This window comes from Mastomys coucha, unplaced genomic scaffold (assembly GCF_008632895.1).
Source record: "Mastomys coucha isolate ucsf_1 unplaced genomic scaffold, UCSF_Mcou_1 pScaffold22, whole genome shotgun sequence".
Lineage (NCBI taxonomy): Eukaryota > Metazoa > Chordata > Mammalia > Rodentia > Muridae > Mastomys > Mastomys coucha.
Genome location: NW_022196905.1, coordinates 248,312,712 through 248,337,243, shown reverse-complemented (window position 1 = coordinate 248,337,243; position 24,532 = coordinate 248,312,712). Strand labels below are relative to the sequence as shown.

Below are 24,532 nucleotides of genomic sequence, written 5' to 3'. Positions count from 1 at the left end.
GGTTTATTTGGTTTAAAGCTTACAGTCCATCCAGGGGGAAGCCAAAGCAGGAGCTTGAGTTAGGAACCATAGTCTCTATGGAACATTGAGAAACATTGCTTATGAGAACACTCACCAGGCTTGTTTACTGCCTTTCTTAGAAAGCCCAGACCCACCTTCCCAGGGTTGGCACAGTGCACAGTTGGGTTGTATCTTCCTACCTCAGTCAACAATAATAAAAATGGCCCCCATAGACCAGTCTGGTAGAGGTAATTCCTCAACCAATGTTCCCTCTTCTCAAGCAACTCTAGTAGGTTCATAGATGGGCTTGGTTTTGTTTAGCATCTCAGCACTAAATTGCCATGTAGGTACCTGTCACATCATTTTTTAATTATTTCAACAAAGGCATACATCTCCACTGTGAGCAGTCAAGGGATAATCAAAGGAGATATTAGTAATTCTATGGGATGTCAATTGATCAAACACCAAAATGGTGGCTATTTGTCAACCATCATAAAGACAATGGTAGGAATATTTCTGGCGAAAGGCATTGATTTTTATTCTGTCATAGGTAAGACAGAGTTGCAAGGACAGAGCAATTCTTGCTGATGAGGAACAAAGGCTGAAACACCAAGCTCAAACTGAGTGGGGTTGAGAACAGCTCTTTGCCCTCCTCCTGGCTGAAACCACCCTCTTCTCAGGCCTGGCTTGTTTGTGAGGTTCTAATTAGCATGTTTGATTGGAAGTCAAGGAACCGTGGGGAGACAAATCCATCGCTTCTACACAACACAAACTGGCTTCCTTAAGACCCTGATGTCATCATGCACCGGTTTCCAGTACACACATTAATTTGTGTTTATCCCTGGGGAGAGAAAGGAGGAGTTTGCAGAAAAAGGAAAGGTGAAGCCTCAGGCAATGTACAAAGCCCTGTAATAGGCAGTTTTGGTAGGGAGGAGGTTGCATCAGCTTCAAATAGCAGATGAGTCTTATTTTCCTTTGCTCCTAGAACCAGGTACTCTATAAATGTCAGATGGGGGCAGGGAAGCAGTAAACGGTTTATTATAAAGGAAGAAGATGGCATCTGATTCCTGCCAATTGTCTGGATTACAAAAATATTGCCAAGCCCAGGTGACCTTGGGAATAGTGGGACTCGTGCAATGTTGAGTATTTGTGTAGATATAGTAAACACTAGTGCGGGCTAGAGAATGTAGATATGGTGATTGCAGACGCAGGAGCCCTTTAAACGCGTTCACTCTCTACCTGCTCTCTTGAGTTGGCTATGTTCTCTGTAGAAGGAATTTGTTCTAAGCCAGCTTAGAGGCACATAGAAGATATGATTCCTCAAATAAAGGGTCTTCTGTGTTTAAAGGGCCCTCAAAAAGTAAGAGAAACATTTCTTTTTAGATAATGGGGCCCTTGGGGCCCAGAAGAATGTGTTTCTGGCTGTTAGCAAGTCTCGGTCAGCAGTGACAGCCAGTCACCTGCGCTGAACATCACATGCCATTGTAATCTGTGACGGTCACCAGCAGCCACAGTCCTGGGGTAAATGCTGTTGTTCATAAAGAAAATCAAGATTTTCTGTGACAAGTAAACAGTATGCTCTAGAATTGATCAAAATCAGTCAGCCTCCAGACTTCCACATCTAAAGAAAAATTTTCATTTAAAATTGTTTGAAGTCGGAATATTTAAACCTCAAGTCCGCCTCTATGTTGACTGTGTGACCTTGAATCAGTTAAACAACTTCCGTTGTCATCAGATTATTTATCTAGAAAGTGGGAATATCTAGGAAGTGCCAGAACTAAAAGAGAGACTGCATTCAATGTGCTCAGGGAAGGGCTGATGGCTAGTAAAGGCTGCTTTTGTTGTTTTCATCTCTGCATCGACACATCCAGAACTATAACAACAACAACAAAAAAAATTGAGAGCAGGAAAGAGGAAAATCAGTAAGAATGCATCTCCCCGCAGCTCATTCAAAAGGCCATTAAGATCTTTTTCCTTATGTAACCCAGTCAATCTTGCAGACAAAAATCAGCACTGCGGACAGCTCCACGCTCTGGGAACAGGAAGCAGGGAGAGCAGCTGGCTTTTCAAAAGCAGGGGAGTGAAGAGGGAGGCCCTGGAGGGTCCATTCCTGACAAGTGTCCAATCATAACTATGTTCCAGAGAGCGGTTGGTTCTGCCTGACATGGTCCTCCAGCCTCCAGAGAAACCTGTGCTCCTTCCATTGTATCACCTTTCATGCACCTTAACTTGAAAATGTAAGGACAGTGTTAAAAAAAATATTTAACAACTGAATCATCTGAACCAATGTGCTGAACCATGGTGCCAGGCTTGTGCCAGCCATGAAACTGATGAAGTTGTTCTAGTGTGTGTGGAATAAATATCAGCTCCATGGTCCAGTAAGAGAGCACAATTAAAATTCAATACTCAGGGCCCCCCGAAAAGCCCAGGGTGGGAAACTCTGCTAGACTCAGAATAAGGATTTGGTCAACTTCAAGTCAATGGACAATTAATGAGCTAACAATTTTCCAGAAAAAGAATGGCCTGTTGGCATGTATAATCCAGGGTTAGTAGTCCTCTCCTTTCCTTACAGATGGATTTAGGTCAAACATCTTCTATCAGTGGTGGACAAGATAAGTGTAACCCACACATATCTGTTGACAAAGCTGTAATAGTTATGTAACTTACAGTATTCCTGATAGATGTGTTCTATCCTACAGCAAGTAATACGGGCTGTTGATTAATGATGGGGCAAACTTTTCATATGGAATTATTATTATTATTATTATTATTATTATTTTATTATTTTGGTTTTTTTTTTTGAGACAGGGTTTCCCTTTGTAGCCTTGGCTGTCCTGGAACTCACTCTGTAGACCAGGCTGGCCTCAGACTCAGAAGTCCACCTGCCTCTGCCTCCCAAGTGCTGGGATTAAAGGTGTGCGCCACCACCGCCCGGCCATATGGAATTATTAAGTTAATTTTTGCTCACTCTTTCAAATGTAAATAATGGTATAGCTGGGACAAATATATAATATGATTCATGGAAATAGGAGAACACCCAGGATCAGAAAGGTAACCCAGTAGATGAAAGCACTTGCCACACTAGCATGATCATTCTGGAGTCTTATAATGGGAGAAGAGAACTGACTCCCCAAAGTGGTCCTCTGGCCCCCGTGTGGGTGCTGTGGTACTGACAGGTACACATAACACACATACACACACACAACACACACACAATAATAATAATAGATTTTTAAAATAAATAATAAGACCTGGCACTTAGTGTTGTATCACACATGATAGACAAACTAACATAAAGACTCAAGCCATGACTTACTTCCTCGTGGGCCCTCTCAACAGCCTCCCTCCCTCTGCCTGTGTCTCTATATCATGTAACCAGGGGATGGCAATACTAGTAATGCACAGCTACAGAATGGCAGAGGAAACCTGGCTCTAACAGCCAGCTGAGTTCCAAGTCCCTCACACAGGCCCCTGAATAGATGCTGACGCTCACACGTTGCAATTTTTTTGCCTTGGGCTGGATTCAATTCGGTGACCTAGACAAGATAGACTGTGCATGCCCCAGTTCCAAGCATCTGAGCTGTGTACCCTGTCCCTCCTTTTTTTCAACAATCATAGCAAAGTCAATCCCAAAAAGCCCAAGAGTTTTCCTATAATCCATTTCTTTCTAAGCTTTTCATAAGCAATGTGGCCTTTAAAAAATACAGGTAGCACTTAGAACTTAATATCCACTGGGATCAGTCTAAATGTATGCATATTCATAAACTCTTTAGATACAGTCAATAGCCACAAAGCATATTTCAGAGGAATTGAAATTTGAAGGACTGGGATACAAAATTCAAATGTTTTAAAGGCCAAAGCACAATGCAGATGATGTTAAATAGTAGTTTACTTATTAATTAGGTAAGTGTAGAACTACCGTGTTTACTTAATAGATTACCATGAAGCAAACTGACACCCATAAATTGGATCAGACATAAATGGAGGAGAGAGATATAGGAAGGCAAGGAAAGTGTTTACTAAAGTCAACTGCCCACAACTTAAAATTGAGAGCCTTCGTGTGCAGGTGTCCGTTGTTTTGTTTCCTTGTAGAGAAAGTGTGCTCATTGCCAATGCTGTGGTTCAGGATTACTGGCTCAGTTTGGGAAGTGAGTGTTCCTATTAGGTAAACCTCAGATGTTACAGTCAACCACACTCCCCTCTTGCTCACACTGTAGTATATCCAACTTTCTTGCCTCACTTTTATTACCTACTATGGTGGTTAGGTTTTTGTCAACTCTGTACAGGCTGGAGTAATCCTAAAAGAGGGAACCTCAATTGAGAAAGTGCTGCCATCAGACTGGTCTGCTGGCAAGTTTCTAGATTAATGATTGATATAGGATAACTGATACTAGCTAGGTCCTGGTGCTGGGTTGTATAAGAAAGTAGATTGAGTATTAAGCAGTATTCCTTCATGGTTTCTGCATCAATTCCTGCCTGGAGTTCCTCCCCCCTCATAATAGAATAATGGAATGCAAGCTGTAATCTAAAATAAACCCTCTCCTCCCCAAGTTGCTTTGGTCAGTGTTTTATCACAACAACTAAGACATTGTCTGAGACCAGAGGACAGTAATAAGTCATTGTCACTTCCTGTCATAGAATTGGCTATCTATATCCAAAAGTATTCAAGGAGACTAAGGCTCACATGCATAGGCACACACCAGGTCCCCTTTGTTTTTCACTGTGTTCTAAGCATCTACCAGGTGCCCAGTGTACTTCTGGGATGGATGGATGTGTGGGTGGATGGATGGATGGATTAAGAGAAGGAGTAGAGGGATAAAAATATATTTGACCCTCCATTGGAGAGGAGAATAAGCATGTGGAGTATATCAAGGTCATCAGAGAGTATATCACCCTATGGGTACAGCTCTAGAGAAATATTGGTGGCCTCCAGTTATCTTGTTTGTCAGCCTTTCCTATAGGCATGTCAGTATCTTATTAACTAGGAAGCACATTTTCCATAAAAAGGAAAAAATCAAATAAAGGAATGATAAGAGGGAACTCGCACAGGATTTCAAGAAGAAGCACCTTGACATGCACTCATGGATGCTGACATCACTCATGGATGCTGACATCACTCATGGATGCTGACATCACTCACGGATGCTGACATCACTCGTGGACGCTGACATCACTCATGGATGCTGACATTCGAAGAACCCAGATTTGAATTGTAGATCTTCCATTCACCAGCTTCTGGCCATAGTAGACTGCCTTCACTCTCCCCTGGCCTATGTTTCCTAATATTCAAAATGTGACTAATATTTACATTGTAGAATTTCTTGTGACATCTACCCCTAAACTATTATTATATTTAAGAGGTATTTAGGAAGAATTACATCATATAAAGCACTTAGCGGGGTAAGGGGAAAGAGTGACATCTTTCATCCACTCAGTAGATATTAACTACAAGAAATAATGGGCTTCATTCTGGCACCACCATGCGTAGACACAATGCTCTGTGATGTATCCATTCCAATTTATTTCCTTCTCTCCTCTAACCCTCAAGCAGATCCCCTTTGTCTTTCCTCCCTTCTACTCTCACAACTTTTTAAACATAAATTCTACATATGGGAGAAAACATGTGACACAGTATTACTTTTGTGTTTGGCTCATTTCAACCACAATGATGAGCTCCACTTCCATCCACTTTCTAGAAAACTATATTCTGTTTTTCTTTATAGCTAAGACATATATATTTACATATTTATATGTTACATTCATATGCATGCTAATTTAACTTTGACATTGTGGCACTGCAATAAACATGGTGTGCAGGCATCTGAAAGAGAAATATCTTAATTATAAACATCATCACTCTTATCCCCTCTTTTCAGTACACTCTCAGTGTTTTTACTTCTCTGTGGATTATTCCTATAAATATAAATGCACTGTATCAACTCCATTACAAAAAGATTAATTAGAGGCCAGACATGGCGACACACACCTTTAATCCCAACATTAAGCAGGCAGAGGCAGGCTGGTCTCTGTAAGTTTAAGGTCTGCTTGATCAACATAGTGAGTCCTTGTCTAGAGAAAGAGAGAGAGAGAAAGAGAGAGAGAGAAAAAGAGAGAGAAAGAGAGAGAGAGAGAAAATACTTCTCTTAATCATGTCTCTGTCTAGCTACCAGCCCATTTCTTTGTTCCCCTTTAGAGAAAAACTTCTCCAAAAAAAGTCACTTAAGCCAAGCACATACCTACACTCCAGCACTTAGAAGGTAGAAACAAGAAGGGCAAGAGGTCAAGGCCAGTCTCAGATATGAAGAGAGTTTCTAATATGATGACTCTCAGATGTGGTCCCCGGGCCAGACCCCTCCCTGAGCTCCAGACATCTATACAGAATGACCATTTGCATGTGTCTCTGCTTACAGGACAAACAAGATCTTAAACTTAAGGTTACAAAAGTTGAACTTCTGGACTACAAGCAGCTGGCCCAGCCAGCACCTCCACCATGGTATGTAATATAACAGCATTCAATAAACAGGACCTGGCTCCTTGGGAAAATGGCTATTCTGAGGGCCAAAGTAAAAAATATTTACAATAATCCCAGGGCATATACACTGCAGTGCCAGAAAGTAGAGAAGCCCTAAGTAAATGCACAAACATGCACATATGCACACAAAGCACATATATGCACACATCTCAAAAAACAAAAAAGCAAGGGGACAGTAACCCTTGCTTTTTTCAAATGGCCAGCCTTGAAAATAGATACATACATTATATAGACTGAAGTTTTATTTATATATCTACAAATGTACATATATGTATACATATATATTTATGTATATAACAACAATTAACTAAAAAAGAGATCATGAAAGAGATCAAAGGGAGGATATGTGGGGCCTGGGGGAGGAAAAGGAAGGGGAAAATATGTAATTTTTTGGATTTATGATCATCAAGGATCATAAAGGAAAAGAATATGATCAAAATATATTTTATATAAAAATTATTAAGTAAAAGGCAATTTAAAGACATAGGACCCAAAGGAGAGTACTCCAGTCAAAGCTAACGTTTCAAGAACATAAAATAATATTAGATCATAACCAAAGGATAAAATAAATGCCCCTGAGTCCATGCTGAAATAAATGACCAAACTGGTAAGTGAAGGATATTAGATACATGTAGAATTCAAAATAATTTCCATGAATACTCTTAACACAAAAGAAGCAGCACACTCTTGAGGCAGAGCTTCATGATGGGACTCCTCTCAGAAATCTGCGCATGCAAACGAGGTAAAAGCAAGGCCTTTGAACCACAGACACCTGGGAAATGAAGGTCACACGCTGACAGCACAGCCTTGAGAGGATTGAATGGGAAGGGCACTTTGTCTCCAGGGTCTTCCTCTTCAAAGTCTTTAAGCTTCTCCTGAGAAGACAGCAAACAGGTCTTAACTGACTGGCAGTCTACAAAGTGTTTGATCAGCACTTCCCAAATGTTCAAGGACATCAGAAGTGGGGGTAAAAGCCTGAGCAATTGTCACAGGAGGAGCCTAAAGAGACATGACACTTACTGCCAAACGACAGCCTAGGCGTGATGCCAGAGATACACAGGGACAACGGGCAGAAACTAAGGAGGTCCAAGCGTATTGACTCTAGTTAAAAAGAGTCTGTCAGTATCCACCCATTCCCTGTGACAAACGCACATTAAGGATTGGGGACCTTGTTCATGTGACTGGCTGCTGTTGCTTTACAAGTCACGGCTTGGGGCTCACTCTGCTCATCTAGATAAGAACTGTACACTTGCCGTTGTGACTAATACCCTCTTGAAGATGGTGACACCCTTCCCAATCCTAAGAATGTGTGGGTATGACGCTTCCTATGACAGGAGGTAAATAAGTTCATGGAAACTAAGTCAAAGAATTTTAAGTGGAAGAATGACCCTACGTTATTTAGGAAGGCCCAATGGTCATTATAAGAGACAGTATCGCTGGGCAGTGGTGGCGCTCGCCTTCAATCACAGCACTTGGAGGCAGAGGCAGGTGGATTTCTGAGTTTGAGGCCAGTCTGGTCTACAGAGTGAGCTCCAGGACAGCCAGGGCTACACAGGGAAACCCTCTCTCAAAAAAAAAAAAAAATAGTATCATGTATCTGTTTGAAGACAAAGGAAGAAGCCACAGCTATGGGGTGGAAGCAACAACTAGAAGCTGGGAACTAAGAGAGGCAAGGAATTAGATCGTCCCTGTTGGGCCCTCCAATGAGACTCTCCCTATTGACACCTTGATTTCTAGTTCAGTCAATTTGGACTTCTTTTTTCCTAGAACTACAGTATCTATTTAAGCCACTAGGTTTATAGTGTTTTATTATAGCTACAATAAGAAATATATACAGACATCAATATGAATGACCAGCACTACTTGGCAGTGCCCAATCTGCCTTACACCCTACATCACTATATCCCCCAAATAATTCCTTCTGCCATCTTCCTGAGAAGCCTATTGTTCCCAGAGTACACTCACATCCTTTTTGCCATGAGATAATATGCCTAACTTAGTTCAGTCCTGGGTGCTTTGCCAGGTTTTGGTGTTAGGTCATGAAAGACCATTCTAAGAATTTAAACAACTGATTTACCAGCACTGAATCTCACCACCTTGATGATCATAAACCCAAAAACTAAATAAACCAATTCGTGAATAGTAAATCAATAGTACTAAGGACATCCAACAAGAAGGATGGAAGAGAATATTTTAGAATCATACAAGCTAAGGTAGTCAAATTCATTTATGAGAGACAAACATTTATTTTCTTCATTTCTTATTTTTGAGTCATTCCAAGAGTCCCATAAGCCTTTTATTCTCACAGAAAGCACACACACACACAGAGAGACACACACAGACACACACACAGACAGACAGACAGACAGAGAGACAGAAAGACAGAGACAGAGAGACAGAGACAGATAGACAGAGATTAATGAGAAAATTGAGATTTAAAAGATGAAACAGAAGCAATGAGATGTCTCAGTGGGTATAAGCACTTGCTAGTCAAGTCCGATGACCTGAGTTCAATCCCCAGAACCCGCAGTGGAAGGAGAGAACCAACTCCTAAAAATTGTCCTCTGACCTAATAGGCATTCTGTGGCATGAATATGCCTGCACACATATAGGGGTTGGGAGGCAACAATTTCAGAACAAGTTATTGGTTTGTATTGTTTTTTAAGATGAAGAGATTTGTATGAAGTCAAACAGCAGACAGGTTGCAGCACTTGAACCCAAATTTGTCAGATGTTTAATCTCATGGTCTGGGCCATTCGAATCCATGAAAGCCATCTGCAATGGGGCAAGGGTTACTCTTCTGGATTAGCACTTTGAAGGGGGCATGCTTCCAAGTACTAGCTCCTTGAGTTTAGCGGTCCTCAGTTCCTTATAGTGGATGGCCACATCCAAACTCCCAGAGTCCTCTGCAGGACTTCCAGCCCCTATTATTAATTACTGAGGCAACAATTCATTCAATCAGTACTTGTTCATGTGGGGCCTAGGCTGTGCCAGGCACTGAGGCAGGACACAAAACCCTCTACTCAATTATACACAGCTGGAAAATATCCCCAAAAGGTCTGGCTCAATCTGGAGACCCAAGAGTGATGATTGTAACTCCCTTGTAGCTTTGGACCTGGGGCTCCCAAACCCTTCAGGTGGCCAGTAAGCACTTCTTTGCTGCCCTCTGATTCTTTCTGCTCAGGGTGACTGACAGAAGAAGACCTCAGGAGCTGCATAACACCCCAGGTACACAATCACCCTAAATTCCTAGCTAGTCAAAGTCAGTGCTCATCCCTTGAACTGGTCTTGAAATAGCCTGGTTGTGCTCCCTGTGGCATCTCCAGGCAGTTTTCTTAGGGTCTAGTTGACATTTGCAGTAAAGACCTATTAAATCCAGGCCTTCTTCCTACAGCTGAGACTGGAGGACGGCTGCGGCTGCCAAACAGTGGGGAAGAGCTATTGAAATCACACATGGGGGGTCTCACACACACACACACACACACAGAGAGAGAGAGAGAGAGAGAGAGAGAGAGAGAGAGAGAGAGAGAGAGAGAGAGAGAGAGAGAGAGAGAGAAACTTGTTTGGCACTCACAGAAAGAAAAGTCTCCGTGATGCCTACTTTCTGTGGAGGTGGCTGAGGGGGAATTCTAGAGGGAGTCCCAAGGCTGGAGGACAGCAGCAAATTCAAGAGCCCCACCATAGCAGCAGCAAGCCTATGAGGGAAAGACTTCCTCACCTGTAACTCATTTACTCTTATTGATCTTCAGATCAAAGGGGACCAGTTCAGAAAATCAAAAGATGCTACTCCTTGCCTCCTGCTAAGTCTGCAGCCTGCCTCTCCCGCTTCGAAACCCTCCTTTGGTCTTGATTAGCCCAGACATCTCCAGGTTGGAAGCTGCATAGCTAGCAGGGGCAGGGATTTAGGGGTAATCTGTCTGGCATCCAGCAGCTCAGCTTGCCTGAGCTCAGAGGTCCCAGGCATCAGCTCAGGGATGAGAGGCTTGGAGATCCTGAGTCCTGGTGCTTCTGCCACCATCCACTTAGTTTATAATCTTTATTAGGTCACTTAAAGCCTCCTCAGCTAGGGAGCGGGGGTGGGGGGTGTCAGAAACAAAAGGACTGGCTTCAAATCCCAAACGTGGGCCTGGGGAGATGGCTTAGAGGGTAAGGTCATTTGCTCTGCAAGCAGAAGGGCTGAGTTCAAATTCCCAGAATCCGTGTAAAAAGTCAGAGGTGGCTGGTGCATGCCTGTAACCCAAGCATTGCCAGGTGGGAGAACTGTAGTAACTTGCCCCATAACACTTTTTTAATCAGTGGCAATCCCAGGATGTGACACCAACTTAAGTCCAATGATCATCTTTTTGACAGATTTTTATTATTTTTAATGGTATGTGGGTGTGTGGATATGTGTCTGCATGTGGGTATATACCCATGAGTGCAGGTGCCCATGGAGGTCAGAGGTCAGATATGCTGAAGCTGGAGTTACATGTGACTGTGGGCTGCAGGTGTGGGTGCTGGGGACTGAACTCTAGTTCTCCAGAGGAGAAGCCAGGGTAACATTGCTGAGCCATTTCTCCAGCTTCCCAGAAATATACCCTCCAAAGGACTGATAACAGATACCTTTAGTGGGGCAAGCGCAGAGGGGTGTCTTCTATTTTGAGCTTTTGAAAAACATGCTTTATCATCTTTTTTTTTTTTAGTATATGATTTTACATTTATGTCATAAAACACATAGATAGCGCTTTAAATGATTTTTTTAATTTGTATTTTCTGTCTGTGAGTGTTTTGCCTGTATGTGTATATCTGTGGAGGCCAGAAGTGGGGGGATCCCCAGTTACAGGTGCTTGTGAGCTGTCATGTAGGTACTGGAACTCAAACCCAGGTCTTCTGTAAAAGTAGCAAGTGCTCCTGGCCGCTGAGCACCATGCACAGCATTTAAAAAGACATCTTAAGGCTGGGCTGCAGTGCTAAACCTACTACTTGAGAAGGTGAGACAGAGGCAGGAGGACCTCTGTGCATTCCAAGCCCAGCCTAATCTACATAGTAACTTCCAGATTAGCCAAGGCTACAGGGTAAGATCTTGTCTCCTTTCCCCCTAAAAGAGGCATTTCAGGGCTGGAGAGATGGCTCAGGGGTTAACAGCACTTACTGCTCAAGCAGAGAACCCAGCAGCTAGATGGCAGCTTAGCCATCTGCAACTACAGTTCCAGGGGACTCTCGTCTGACCTCCAAAGGCACCAGGCACAAACATGGTGCACAGGCATACATGGAAGCAAAACACACACAGTAAAATAAAATACTTAAAATAAAAAGACATCCTTAAAATATATACATTTGTGGCTTAGTAAACTGAAGAATAAACTCCATGCAACTATCACCATGCCAGCACTCCAGAGTTCTGTGAGATCTTAGCTCCCTTGTTCCCCAGTCTCGGCCTAACCATGACAAAACGTGTTTATCCCGTTACACTATGCTGTTTTTATAGTCTGGATAATATGCTCTAACATAGTCTATATTTTGTTAGAGTTGACTCTTTTCAGTCAATGCTGCATTGTCATGGACATTTTCAAGCTGGACTTACAGTTCAGTTGATAGAGTGCTTATCTGGGTGTCCACAAAGCCCCGGGTTTGATCGCTACTGACTCATAAATTGGATATGGTGGGGCCTGCCTATCATTTCAGGACTCAGGAGACTCAGGAAGGATTGAAGTTCAAGGTGATTCTTGGGTATAATGGGCAGCAACCAGAGAGAGGGGAGAGAGAGAGAGAGAGAGAGAGAGAGAGAGAGGAGAGAGAGATTGATTTTCTCATAGATGGAAATTTCCAGAACATTTTAAGCTTGAAATTTAATAAAGGCCTACAGAGACTGACTTCGCTGATACCTGCGTGTTTGAAACCCTCTAAGTCGTGACCCACCTTCAAGGGGGAGCTGGAGTCGCTCCCTTTAGAAGCCATGGCCAGGATCAAGAGGCTGGGAGCCCACAGGGGGCCCACTTCCTCCTTCACACTGCCCTGTCAGGCTCAAGCTGCCCTTGCACCACCCAGCTCAGCCAGCTGCTTGGGAATAGATTCTCCAACTCAATGCCACAGTTTCCGAATCACTTCCTGGGTCTGCCTGGTGGATACCGTGACCCTTGGAGTGGAAGGAGGCGGCTTTTCTCTGCAGAACTGCCTGGGCAGCTTCCTTCCACCAGGGAGACCCACGGAGTGCCTCTTAATCCCTGTCTCTTCCTTTTCATTCTAGTTAAAAATATTGTGATGGATGTTTTCAACTATACACAGATCTACAGGATAGTGCAACACCCATGTTAGCATTACCCAGTTTCCATGCTGACTGGCACTGTTGTCTTTTCCTCCCATGCTCATATAATGTCGTCCCCCTCCAACTGGACTATTTTGAAGAGGAAACTGCAGCATGTATCTTAAACACATAATGCATCTTTAAATTACAGTCAAAAGCTGGTCACCATCGTCCCCGCTGCCATCCCATTGGTCTTCCAAGTTTCTCTGTCAGCTTTTACAGTTGTTCATTCAAATCAGGATCAAAACGAGCTGCACACATTCCACTTTGTGGAAATGACCCCTTCGTGAGGAACGGTACTTAGAGGATATAAACTGAATTCCGGGCTCCTTGTTGCTATGGAGCTGTTCATTACTTCTAAGCCTTTCTGGAAGAGCTACAATCTTCTCTCTCTCTCTCTCTCTCTCTCTCTCTCTCTCTCTCTCTCTCTCTCTCTCTCTCTCTCTCTCCTTCCCTCTCTCCCTTCCCAATAGCTACTCTATGTATGCATATGCAATGTGTGGGTGTTTACATGTTCATGTGATATGTGTAAAATAATAAAATTACTCTATGTTTAGATGTGGTTTGTCTCCCCAAAGTCCCCATGAGGCCGTTGGCAGTCCCTGGTTTCAGATATTTTGTTATTATGACAGAAAATGATTAGTAGAAATACTAATGTTATTTCTAATGGATTTTTATTTTTTACTGAAAGCAGTTTAGTTTTAGTTATTTTGTTCTTGAAATATATTATACTACATGTATACAGTTTAAATTACCATGGGGGGGGTCATGTGACTTCGTAGTATGTGTGCATTTGTGACCCAGTGTGCATAAGCATGTATGTGTGCACATGGGCATGATGCTAGTTACACAAATATACCAGGCTAACTAGCCAGCTTGTTGACAGGACCTCCTTCTGGGCACTGGGGTTGCAGATGTGCAGATGTGTGCTTCCAGGTATAGTCGTGTGGTTTCTGTTCCTTGTGTTGACACAGCAAGCCTTTTACCTGATGAGCCATCTCTCCAACCCCTAAATTGCTGTGTTTTAAAAACCATTTGAAATCATCATTTTTAGTGTCCCCACACTAAAAATGTCTGCCACACAACGGCATTCCCTGTATCACATTTCTCTCCTGTTTCCTGAATTATTCTCGTTTTTGAGTAAATCGTGTTGTACTCAAGTCAAACATTCAGACTACTGCCAAGTCAGGTCTGCAGACAGGCACATCAGAAGTCCACAGCTCCCCCAACCCCATTCCTCTCCACCACCTACAGAGAATCTGCATTTTAGTACAAGTATGTTGCTTCATTTGTTAATATAATCAATACAAATAAGCTTATAGTAAAAGATTCAGAATTGAAAGTGTGTTGCTAAGTGGCAAAGAAAGACATGCCCCTTTATTCTGTAATCATGGAAGTTTCTTTTAAGAGCTTTCCTTTGGAGTCATTACATGAGAGGGATTTGACCCACTTAATACCCAAAGAAATAGGAAGAGGGGAACCTTCTCCTCCTCCACCCTACCCCTCCCCCGCCCCAAGAGCATGTGGCAAAGGCAAAGCCATTCTGTGATGGCCTGAATGTGAAATTCCCACAACGTTTTCTGTAAACTCCTGGTTGGCTTTTCTGTGAGGAGGCTGTGGAAACTTATGGGATGGGTGAATAAATAAACTTATGGGGTTGAAGTAAATAAATCATCCGGTGTGTTCTTGAGGGTTAAATTCAGATGCTCTATCCTTTCCTCCCTCCCTCCTTGCCTCCCTCTCTCCATCCATCCAGTCCTCTCCTTCCTGGCCATCCTTCCCTCCATCTAGTCCTGGCCACCATGAAACAATCAGATTTCTATGCTGTGCACATTTGCCCTGTCATTCTGCGTCTCCACAGGCCCAAAGCAACAGGGCTAGACAAACAAGGACTGAAACTGAAAGCAACGATAAATCCTTCATCCTTTGAGCTGATTTTTCTCAAGTATTTTGACCCAGTGACAGAAAGCTAGAGCCTCAACCCATCCAGCCAAAGGCACAGGACTGCCCTGAGAACACTGATTTCTCTGATTCTGGAAGTAGAATTGGTCCCATAGACAAGCAGATGCATTCGGCTAAGTTGCAATCAAGCGTGGATGAAGTTCGGCTCAGGCTGTGCACAGGAGTGAAAACATGACAGAAAGTAGGGCCATACAACCCGGGATGTTTTTTGGCAAAGCTCCCAGGGGTTCTGGGTAGCAGCCCTGATGGCTCAAACAACATAAACCAACAACACCCTATCTGTTTTCTTTTTGGAAATTCTTAAAGCAATTTGTTGTGGGAATAAATCTTGCTTCCAAGATACACAGCTACAAGAAACATGACCTTATTTTTTTTTAATACAACTTAATCTCTATTCTGATCCCTCACCATACCAGAGAAAAGATGCTAAATCTTGGTTGAAATGAGGACATCCAAACTCCTCCTCCCTGCAATGTGGACTGCACCATCCAAGGAGCAAGGAAGGTTTTGAATATACATAATCTGGTGCTTGTTATCACCACCACTCCGCCCTTCTCATTGCTGCCCTCACAGAAGGCTGCTACGCATGGTGCATTGCTGTGTCTCGCTAAGCACAAGTGAGTCCTGAACACAGGTTGTTCAGGGTCAGTAGCCCTGACATCACCAGGGCCACTGAAGCTTCTGTGACTTTGTTTCAGGACAGCTGAAGACGTTTGGCCACACCCACTACCTTTGGCCACACCCCTTGCCCTTTCCCAAACTTTGCCCAGGAAGCAGAGGGTAAGATCCTCTTTCCAGTAAACAGACAACTTCTATACACGTGTTGCTTCTTCCTCCAACAGACCAAAGGAAGTTTTATTTAGACCAATCTATCCTAATCAACATTCACCCATCCTTTTATAGAAACCACAGTCTCTTTTGTTCACTAAGACCAAAGGGTTTTGAGCATGAGACGTTGGGAGTGTTACTCTTTTCCTGTGTTGTGTAATTCCAGGAAACTCTATGCATGTGCCCTGGATGGATTTAGATGATGTACAACCTGAACAGCTGTATGTTTGTATATAGTTCTTTGTAAGCAATGCGAAACAACAGCCAAAACTGTCCTTCATAAAGCTCCAGAGGGTGAGCTTAGATGGCTACTTGGAAAATTGTGAACGGATGTCAAAAGTGAGGCTGATTTTCCTCTCTCTGCTTTAGCTTCAATCTTATCACCTTAGCATACCTCTGCCTGCCTTCTCTGAGCCTGAGTCACTTAGAATCTAAGAGGGGAAGCTAGAGACATCTGATATGACCAGGAAGAGTCTTAATCCCTTCCCAGATTAGAGTGCACCCAATGCTGGTGTGGCCTGGGAGAACCTTGAGCAAAGTTAGTCATCTCTGATAAGCTCCAGAAACCTGCAGAATCAGAAAAGAGCCTCTTAAAATGTACCTGGCCCAGCTTGGGCTCAGTCCCCCAACTTCTAAACTGTATCAGTTGCCATGGCAGCCACTGTCCAATTGAAATTCTCAACCACAGAGATGTCGCTTCCTCGGACACAAAGGCTGCTTTTCCAGAAACCATGCCCAGGACCTGGTCTGAGAATGGAGCTTAGGTCCTGGCAGCCAGACAGGCACCAGGTGACAATGAACAGATGAGCTGCCCAGAAGATGTTCATACTGAGGCTCACAGTCCCCCATGTACCACTGCTGATCCTCCCATTGGACAATACCAAGCCCTTTCGCTGTGCCAAACAAGGCACTGATAGACTGCCAAGTCCCTGTGGCCACCAATGCATTTAGTCAGGGAAGCTGATTAGGAAGCAGAATTAGAAAGCAACTTAATAAAAAAAGATGAGAGCAGGCTTGTGCAGGCTACAGAGGCACCAGACTGGGGAGGAGGAGCCTGGAGGTGGAGGCTGGAAGCTTAGAGCATCTCATGCAAAGCTTATTCATTACAAAACTTTCCATTCTTAAGTAGGGTAAAGGTCAGGTGATGGATTTACCACTGGTGTGTTCCAGGTGAGGCTGTGAAGGAAGAACAAGGGCAGAACAGGGAGGGGACCAGGTCAGTGAGGGGACAGGGAGTCACTTCATTATCATACCATTGTTGCATCTCACATCACAGACTTTCTATGAGACATCCAGTGTCCTACATTATTTCTAGACCAAACTGGGATCCAAAGCACTGACTATGAACATGCCTCCACACTTGCTTCCCCACAGTGTCTGTAGAGAGTTCTGTAGAGCCACTGCAGGTACTTCTGACTTTCCCCCAACCTTACCCCACACCCACAGCTCCACATGGGAAGACATGTAAAGGAACCAGAGTAGAAACAGCTTCTCTGTTCATCTGAGAAACGTGGGTCATGCCTGAAAATAATAGACCCAATAGCTTCTCCCTCATGACAGGAGACTGGCAAAAGAGAAAGTCAGAAATGCAGCTTGCCTGGAGCTTTTAAAAGCACATGAGCTTAGGAAAGGATTCCAGGAGTCCCACCCAGTCACCTAGTGCTTCAGAAAGACAGCAAAACCATCCAGAACACTGGAGGAAGCTACCCATCACCCATCTATATGCAACTATTATTCTGAAAATGGGGGTGGGGATGAGTCAACTAGAACATTCCCACCTGTATCCCTGTTGTAAAATGTCTCCCCAAAGTTCAAGCACTTAGTGCCCGAGCTGTGGGTGGGCTTCATGGTTGGGCCTAGCAGAAGGAATTAGTCGACTGGAGGTTTGTCTTGAAGTTTCTTGGCCCCATCTACTTCCTGTCACTTTCTGCCTCCTGGCTGCAGATACAATGTGACCGGCCATCTCTTCTTGCAGACATGCCTTCCTTATCTTTATGAACTGTAAAGATACACCCTCAGATAAAACCTTTCTCTCTTAAGTTGCTGCCTGTCAGATATGTGATCACAATGATGAGAAAAGTTAACTAATACAGCTTACCTTCTTTGACACCCAGAACTACTGACTGGGCCTGACTCAACCTCTGCTTGCAGAGGACATTTCAGTACGGTGATTTCAAAGCTGCCAGTCTTGCCACTCATGAGTGTGTGACCTTTTGACACCTCCATTTCTTCATAAGTGAGCAGAGGGGTATATTCGAGCAGCAAGCTTCTACAAAAGGCTGTTGTCTTCAGCTGAAGGCTAAATCTGGCCCTCTTCCTGTTCCTATAAATAAAGTTTTATTGAAAAACATCTATGCACATTCATTTTCATCACGGCTTCAACTTTAATAGACAGTGGCAGAATGGAGTCATTCTGATAGAGACCACGAAATGGCCCGTTGATCCTGTGATGTTTATTATCTGGCCCTTGACAGAAAGCCTAATTAACCCACCTTAGGTCAGAATCTTCTAGAAGCAGAACCTGAGATGATGGTGATTTTGGATGCAAGCAACTTATCAAGGAAATGCTACTGAGAGAAACCAATAACGGAGAGGGAGAAGCAGACAAAGAAAGCAGGCCAAGCAAGTTTACAGTTTCATGCTCTTAAACTCCCCAGCCTGATCCTAAGAGACATCACCATTTCTTTTCCAGGTGAGGAAACTCAGGCAGTCTGGGAAGAAGGTATCAGTCTACGTTAGAGGATCAAAACTCACAAACCTGGGTCATGGCAGGGTCTGGAGGAGACTTAGGCAAACTCATATGGTATTTGCCCTGAATGTTTGTGGCTGTTCCGATTAATGAAGCTCATGAGGAAGGAGTCAGGGTGCCAAGCACTTCAGTGTACTGCTGTGTATGCTCCTGGCCACCCTCCTAGAACTGGGAAGTAGGAGATGCTCACTTCGCATCTGAGAAGTAAATGGGATGACACCAGTCAGGTGCTGTGTACCATCCTCACAGAAAGCACTCACTAAGACTCTGCCGGGGGCTGAGGGGATGCCTGAGGATGGGGAACCTGGTCAAGAACAGGCTTCAGAGAAAGGAGCACCAATTTCCACAGGGGCCTCTGCAGTTGGGTTGGCATTGCGCAAAGCCCACCATGGTTTTTGTTGGAATCCACTTGGGGAGTAAAGGTGGGCATCTGTCTAGCCAACTGGGGTCAGAAAGGCTGAGGCGGTGCTACAGGGGGTGAGCCGGGCTTCTTCTCTATCTAAGACTGACCATCAACTCCAGACTTGGGAGAAAAGAAAATGACAAGCTGGGACTGCTGGCCAAAGTCAAGTCGCTAGTACCCAGCACATCTGAGACCTGCAAGGCAAGGCAAAGCCATTAGAAGCACAATGCCAACTGCCACTGGGCCTTGAGGCCAAAGGCTAGGGTGGGCTGACCTCCTGTTTACTGGGTATCCAGACAGCAGTACCCCATTGCTGTGACTTGATCATCGACTTCCCTCCCATCCCTCCAGCACAATCTGGTTTATCCAAAAAGCTTGATGATACAGAGGAGTCTTGAGTTTATATCAATCTGTCCTGGGTGCCTAGGTCTCCAAAGAACCTCTCCGTCATCGGGCAGTGGTGGCACTCAACTTTAATCCCAGCTCTCAGGAGGCAGAGACAGGAGGATCTAGAGTTTGAGGCCAGCGTGGACTACAGAGTGAGTTCCAGAACAACTGAGGCTACACAGAAAAACTCTGTCTCAAAAAACGATAAACAACAGTATCCTAACCTATTTGTCTTTTTCCTTTAGGTCCTGGGCCCAGAAGCATCTAGCCTCTAACCTTTGAGACTCACACACACACACACACACACACACACAGTTCTTCAAGCTCTGCCACTCAAAGACGCATTCCTTTAGTCCAACCTCCTGGGAGAAAGAGGGTGCGATGCATTAAGTCACCAACACCTCTGTGTGAATGTATTAGTCAGATTCTTCCCACTGCATTAGCCGGGTGTTAAGAAACTCCCAAACACTGAGACAGAAGGTGATTGAAAAGAGATGGGTGTGGGGAGGAGAGCAGGGAGCAGAAGCCAGTCCTTCCCGGGGCCTGATGCTCTGGAGAACATCTGGAAAGGGCTAGAGACCCTTCAAAGCTCATTTGCAACCATCCATTCTCCAGGCCTGGCTTCTCCTGGGGTGCTCTTTGTCCACTGTCCCTGGGGGGTCTGTTTTCCAGTGCAGAGGCGGTGACAGGGTAACAGATGCGCCAGTGTGCAAGCAAGCCACTGCAGACAAAAGGCTGCTGCTGCAGAACACTGGCCTTAGGGGTCACACCAGGTCACTGAGAAGCAAGCCCAGGTGGTTTCTACCTGTCTGCCCCTCCCCAGCTCATACCTGGCACATGATGGCTTATGGGGCCCATCTGTCCTGCTTCCAAGGCACCTCTCCCAGACCACCAGGTATTAATTATCATAACCACTGACTTAGACATAGCAGCCATTAATAAACTGAACAACACTCACATCTTACCAATCTTTGCCAGGCACTATGTATAATTGCCATAGCTGCCATTCATCAAGCGAGACCTGACATGCATTAACTACAGTGCCATTACCCACATCAGACTTATGCACGAGAATGCTGTGAGTGGAGGAGCTGGTGACTCTTGAGGCCGTGGAGCAGAACACGTAGGTCCGCATGTCTCTGAAGCTGGTTTCTCTGCTGCCTTCCATACTACCCTGCCTCTCCCTGTCTCAAAAACATCCCTGCAAGTGCAGATGAGGACCCCGGTTTTTCGGATGTGGTGACGATGAAGAAATAGAGGCTCAGAGAGTGAGGGCCCAGGTCTAGGTAAGTGCAGCTGAGAAACGGTGGTGGTGACGAGTTTGCTGGTGCACCACTCACACGCAACCAGGTAGGGCCACCTGCCTGCCGTGAGAACATGTGTGATTCTGGCTGCCCCAGAAACCAAGGTCCCAGCCTGAAGGGCTGGCTCTAATGAGTGGTGAGAGATTGATTTTAGTCTGAGAGAATGTCTTAGTCACCTCTAAAAGCAGAGCCTAAGACAGGATCTCTTGTGCCAGGAGGAAGGCTCCTAGGGACACCTAGAAGGAGGAAGAGGATGATGGACAGAGGGAAAAACAAAACAAAACAAGAGGAAGTCTGCTCTTTTCCTGATCCCAGTGGAGACTCTGCCTCATGAGGCAAGGAGTCAACCCTTAACCTCTCATATCTGTCAGTCATTCGCTGTGGGCTTTTCCCACGTGGGTGGTGGGAAGAGCATTTTGGGCTAAGTGGTAGTTCTCTAGAGAATGGTCCAGCTGCAAGCCTCAGCACCCAGCATGCACAGCAGCTGGGGAGTGCTGGAAGCCGTTGAAGGGACTGGGCAGGGTGCCATAGGCATCTGCTGGAAGCAGGGGACACACAAGACAGGGTCATCACTGACCGATCTCAACCACGACAAGGCATGTCTTCCTTCTATCCCTTCTCCCAGATCTTATCGTCCTGGGCCCTCAGGGCTCATGTATCTGACCATCAGCAGCAGATCTCAAGAGTACAGGAAGCACCCAATCTGAACTCTTTCCAAGCTAGGGCCTGCTCACCCTATCCCCTTCCTGTAGTCTATCTGGGAGGGGATCCCCAATGACGCACTCAGGAAGGCAGCACAGAGCCCCACGCCAGGTCTGGGGATCATGAATGAGGGCAGAGAGAAGGCTGGGCGGTTCCTCCTCACCAGCAGGAGCTGTGGCCCCCAGCAGGGTGAGCAGCTGCCCTCTTGAGGCAGCCCAGGCAGGCTCAATGGCCCAGCCATTGCTGGCCAGAGGCCAAGCTGGCTGGGTCCACATGAGAGAGGTCCTTTCAATAGCTTTCACCCCGCACTCCGTACCCCACCCCAGCCCGGGCCCCACGTGCTGTGACCTTCTTATCCTCCACCCTTCATTCGTTCGAGAATTATTTCCTAAGCACAGATGGGCCACAAAGTGCTGAGAACCGGGAAAGAGCAGTGAGTAACACGCACACGCACACGCACACGCACACTCACACGCACACAAGGCCCTTCCCTCTGTTGTGGATTAGGAGGGGTCTAAGACCCGGGCACAGCGTGCTCGTAAAAGTATCTGGTGAGCAAGGAGACAGATTCCTCTGCTTTCTCATAGGTCTGATTTCCCTTCGGGGTTACTACCCTACAGAGGAAGGGGCAGAGTTTAAACCTGCCGGCTTTGCTACTTGCCAACTTACCCACCTTAAGAAAAAAAATCTCTCCACTGATGAGGTCAGAGATGCGGAGTTGAAAGCCATGCTACCTTCAACCTTGGAGCAGTCTCTGTTCTTACAAGGGAGGGGAGACCACTAGAGGGACCTCAGAGCAGAAAAGCAACCCCAGGGTGAGAGGGGGTAGGCCCAGTATAACCATGCCTGGCCACATTCTCAAGGTTTTGGATTTCTAAACTTGCTTCTCACACCCAGAATCCTCCGCCAAGCTCTGAACCCGTAAAACTTCCTGCTTGGCCCACCCTTTCTATTAGACAGTATCGTCATCAAAAACACATATGCAGTTGTCGAGTTTGGATTGATTAAACAGAAATTTATTTCTCCCCATTCTGGAGACTAGGAAGTTTAAGATCAATGTGTCACTAGATGAGTCTGCTGGTAACCTCCGTCCTGGTTTGCAACGGCATTCTTGTGTCCTCGTGTAGCAGAGGAGAAAGGGAGGTCTGTGCACCCACATTATCTTATGAAAACATTAATCCCCTTACAGGGGTTCCCCCTTCATGACACCGTCACCTTCCAAAGTCCCATCCTCCAATCAGGAAGCTGGCAGTGATTGAGTGCAAGGTAAAAGTTTGTAAAGGGTCACCAATGAGCAGAGAAATTCAGAGTGAACACAAACAACATATTCAGTGCCACTGGGGCTCCTCCTCCGAAATAGGGCTACCAAATAGTGGGGGAAGGGGGGAGGGGCATTTCCTTCTCCCCCGCCTCTGATGCCAAGTACAGTGATGGTTCCCATTTGCTCGCTCTGTAGACCAGGCTAGCCTCAAACTAAAAGACCCACCTGTCTCTGCCTCCTGAGTGCTGGGATTAAAGGTGTGTGTCACTACCACCAATACTGCCAGGCTCAGCTAGTTTCCATCTGCTGCCTAAACAGATCCTGACTCCTTCAGTCAATATCCATTGGCTCTGCCCAAGCCCAAAACATAGCTGCTCCCCAAGACAGCAGAAAGGGACCACCTACAGGTTGCATTTATGCAGAGGGAGCGTTTACGAAGGGAACTCCCAGATGGTTCCTGACAGAAAACCCTTGGACAATTCAGTCCCCTAGAATCTGGCCCTACCTCTCTCTCTGGGGTCACTGTCTCTAGGGTTGGGACATGTCACACACTCTATGTCCCACAGAAGTCCAGTACCTCTGACTCACCTGCATCTGTACCTGCCCGAGGCCTCTGTTCCCAGGTTCAAAATCCCAGAATTCTCATGGCTCTCCCTTCTAGTTAATTCACTCTCAGGGAAGCTCATAAATTTGAACTGAGGTTAAATCCTGCTGTGCACCATTCTGTTCATTAGTCTGGTTTGGTCAGTGTCTCCCCCATTGGACTCCCATCTGTTTATTTCTTGAGATAGTATTGGATTTTGTAGCGCATGCTGGACTTGAACTCGTAATTCTCCTGTCTCAGCCTCTCAAGTGATGAGATCACAGTCAGTTACCCACCGGAGTTTAGCTTCCTGACAGGAACATCAGTTTCTGTTTCATTAATCTAAATTAAACATTGAAGTTCTAGTACAATGCCTGGCACAATATAGATGGTAATTAAATATTTTTTTGTATAGCCTGAGCTAATAAAAAATCTTAAATGAATTCATGGAATGAATAAAACATAACTCTCATCTTTTAGTGTCTCATTTTAATATCCCTGTTGCTTCCTGGAGAATTCTGGAAGTGGGACACTGCCCCTCTAGGGACATTTTTTTTTCCATCCTGGGTATACAGGTCCAAATTCCCAGCTACCAGGAAGTTCCATTCTGGCAGGAAGTGGAGCAAATTTGTTTGCAAATCAAGCCAGGTGCTCCCCACTGGGTCCCTGAGCAGAGCCAAGGCATCCTCACACGAGTGCCCAGACCCACGTTTGCTTACTACTGTGTCTCCTCTCATCTTGGCCTGGGTGTCGCCTTCATCTACCTGCTCCTCTGCCTCTCTGTCCTCTGATCTGGAGAGAGGTTATCAGCTACAGGTCAAGGAAGACAGAAAGGCTCTCAGACTGATGAGGCAAGTCAGTGCATGGAATCCAGCAGTTCTGAGAGCCTGTCCAGAAGAAAGAGAGAGAAGCTCTCCTTGCTCTCTCGGTGCTGGTCACTGTGCTGAGCTCTCTGTAGACACCTAGGGGCAGTGGTTCTCCCATGTGGCTTCTCCTAGTGTTGTTGCCTGCCTGGAGGAAGACCAGGCCTGGAGAGATTACTGGGGACCAAAATTCCTTTAGGAGATTAGGTGTCAGCTGACTATAACCTGCAAGCCAATTACAGACCACAACATAGTGACGAGGAAGTTTTATTAATAGAGATTGGTGTTCTTTTTTTTACTCATTTGCCTATGGCCATTTTTTTTTTGTGCTACAGTGACAAAGTCCCTATATTTTAAAAGCCAAATATATATACATATATATACATATGTCATATATATATGTACATGTATGCATATATGTATGTATATGTATAGATATACATGCATATATGTGTGAATAATCTGACCCTTCACATTTTTTTTATGATTTATTTGTATGTCTGTGTATAAAAGTATGTGTGTGTGAGCACAGTGACCACAGAAACCATAAGAGGGCATTGGTTCTCCTGCAGCTGATATTATAGGAAATTGTGAACCACCCACATGGGTGCTGGGAACTGAGTTCAGGTCCTCTGCAAGAGCAGCAAGCACTCTTAACCACTGAGCCATCTCTCC

At 45.1% G+C, this 24,532-nt stretch overlaps 1 long non-coding RNA gene across 2 annotated transcripts in view; it reads left to right on the top strand.

Annotated features, from left to right (window-relative positions):
• The window catches only part of LOC116070173, a 44,245-nt gene that overhangs the window by 18,518 nt on the left and 1,195 nt on the right, over positions 1-24,532 (top strand). Inside the window, exons 1-3 of one of the 2 annotated variants that reach the window (XR_004110299.1) lie at positions 1,444-1,521; positions 6,411-6,493; positions 19,390-20,430. This is a non-coding gene — a long non-coding RNA (uncharacterized LOC116070173). Of the gene's footprint in view, positions 1-1,443; positions 1,522-6,410; positions 6,494-19,389; positions 20,431-24,532 lie in introns of those variants that run through there. The other variant, XR_004110297.1, reaches the window with a different exon arrangement.